General features: G+C 42.0%; 1 non-coding gene across 1 annotated transcript; it reads right to left on the bottom strand.

Annotated features, from left to right (window-relative positions):
• Positions 1 to 1,229: 1,229 nt before the first annotated feature.
• On the bottom strand, positions 1,230 to 1,304 carry Trnaa-ggc (transfer RNA alanine (anticodon GGC)). Its single transcript has one exon. It is a non-coding gene; the product is annotated as a tRNA-Ala (tRNA).
• Between the last annotated feature and the right edge of the window lie 1,416 nt (positions 1,305 to 2,720).

Raw genomic sequence — 2,720 nt, 5'->3', positions numbered from 1 at the left:
TTATTTTAGGGCTGGGGATATAGCTCAGTTGGGTTCAATGCCCAGCACCGCAAAAAAACAAAACAAAAAAAACCAAAACTCTATTTTGAAACTGGGCACAGTGGTGCACACCCATAATCCTAGAGATTGGGGAGGCTGAGGCAGGAGGATCGTGAGTTCAAAGCCAGCCTCAGCAAAGGCGAGGCACTAAGCAACTCAGTGAGACCCTGTCTCTAAATAAAATACAAAATAGGGCTGGGGATGTGGCTGAATGGTTGAGAGCCCCTGAGTTCAATCCCCAGTATCAAAAAACAAACAAAAACAAAACTCCCAAAAAAACCTTTTTATTTTGAAATAGCTTTAAGCTTACAGAAGAATTACAAGAATAGTATCCTTCCCTAGGTCTCCTGTTAATATTTTGCCATATTTACTTTATCATTCTATTACATATTATTTCTTGAACAATTGGATACTACGTTGCACTTATGCTATCACATCAATCCTAAATACTTTGTTTTTATGGGAAAATGCCAAAAACCACATAATCATAGTATTTTCTTTTCTTTTTTTTTGGGGGGGGGGTGCTGGGGATCGAACCCAGGGACTTGTGCTTACAAGGCAAGTACTCTACCAACTGAGCTATCTCCCCAGCCCCAGTATTTTCATCAAAATCAGGAAACCAACAAAGATGAAATTGTTTAACCCACAAACCTGATTCATTTGCTGCCAATTCAAAAAATGTCAGGACGACTCCTCTTTGATCCAGGTGCAGTCCAGGATGAGGTGTGCATCTAGTCATATTTTCTCTTTAGTCTCCCTTAATCTGTAGCGGTTCCTCCCCATCCACTTTTATATGACCTGGACATTTTTTCTTGTTACTGGGCATAGAACCCAGAGGGCACTTCATCACTGAGCTACACCCCTGTTCTTTTTACTTCAAGAAAGGGTCTCACCAAGTTGCCCAGGCTGACCTTGAACTTCAGGATCCTCCTATCTCAGCCTCTGGAATCACCAGAATTACAGGCATGTGCCACTGTGCTCAGCATGACCAAGGCATTTTTAAAGAGTGCAGACCAGTTACTCCATAGAATGTTTCTCTCTTTGGGGTTTATGTGATGCTTTCTGATGATTAGATTCAGTTTATGAATTTTGGGTTAGGATTATCAGAGAAATGATGCTGTGTTCTTCTCTGCATTGTATCAGGAGGCACATAGGGTCAATATTTTGGTGAATTTATGTGTGAGGGGAGGTGTGTGTGCTGGGGATTGAACCCAGGACCTCATGCATGCCAGGCAAGTGCTCTACCACTGAGCCACATTCCAAGCCCCTGGTTTAATATTTAATACTTGGTTATGATGTCTTCAAGGTTTCTCTACTGTGAAGTTAATAGTTTCCCCACATTTTTTCTTCCTTTTTTTTTTGGTATTAAGTTGAAATGTAAAATATGATTTTGATATGCATATTCACAGTGAAGTGCTTACTACAGTACTTACTAATTAATGAGGAATAGGTATTTTGTGAGGAACTACTTTTGAGAATGTGGCAATATCCTGTTCTTTCTCAAAATTTTATCTATATGTTTTAGTTAGCTTTTCATTGCTGTGACCAAAATATCTTACAAGAGGGGCTGTGGTTGTGACTCAGTGGTAGAGCACTTGCCTAGCACGTGTTAGGCACTGGGTTTGATCCTCAGCATCACATTAAAAAAATAAGTAAATAAAGGTATTGTGTCCATCTGCAACTAAAAAAAATTAAAAAGAAAATGTCTTACAAGAACAATTTAGAGGAGGAAAAGTTTATTTTGGCTGAACGTTTCAGGGGTTCAGTCCCTAGTCAGCTAACTTGACAGGCATGGCAGAAGCTGCTCAGGACATGGTGACCAGATAGAGAGCTGGGCTCACCAGAGACAAAGGGTAAACCCCAGAGTCACCCTCATGACCTCCTTTCTCCAGCTACACGCTCCCTGCCTCAGTTACCACTCTGTTAATCCACATCAGTGGATTAATCCACTTGTTTGGATACAACTCATAATCTAATCACTTCACCTCTGACTATCCGCGCATTGTCTCACATGAGTTTTCTGGGACACCTTGCATCCAAACCATAGCATTTAACTTCCACTGCTGATTCTTACCCGAATCCCATTGCAGAATGGTGACTTCCCCAGCTCTACCATTCCTTCTACATTTGGCATTCTATGAGATGGAACTACTTCTTACTTATTTATTCTATATTGGCATGGAATGTGGGTTCCTCTTTTATATCTGTATGTTATGATTTATTTTGATGCTCCCATTGCCCTGGATTTGATTTCCAGCTGGCTCCAGCATCCTTCTGACATGTCCTCATGGTTCTTTGAGCACTTCCGGACATTTCTGGCACCACAAGATGTCCCAGGCTCATCTGCATTTTCCCTACCCAGTCCCGAGATCAGCTGTTTCACCAAGGAGTCCTGGTTCATTTTAGTGGAGAATGGCATGCGGAACCAAGGTCTGGGTGCCAGGCTGTTTGTGTCACTGTGCCATCACTTCTATGCGCTCCTAGTGGACAAGCTGGAATATATGCATGTGAGCATGTTTCCTCATCCATCCCTCTGCACACATTATAAACCACAAGTTCACCCTGATCTCCAGTTCCACTCTGACTTCACAGGGTTCCTTCTAGTTTCCCCCATTCCACATCTGCAACTCCTTTACCCCGTGTTTAAAACCGGGACTCTCAGAGTCCATAATATACTGGCT

The sequence above is a fragment of the Sciurus carolinensis genome, chromosome 2 (assembly GCF_902686445.1).
Source record: "Sciurus carolinensis chromosome 2, mSciCar1.2, whole genome shotgun sequence".
In the NCBI taxonomy this organism is placed as follows: Eukaryota; Metazoa; Chordata; class Mammalia; order Rodentia; family Sciuridae; genus Sciurus; species Sciurus carolinensis.
Note: the sequence above shows the minus strand (reverse complement) of the source record. Positions and strands in the feature narration are given on the sequence as shown.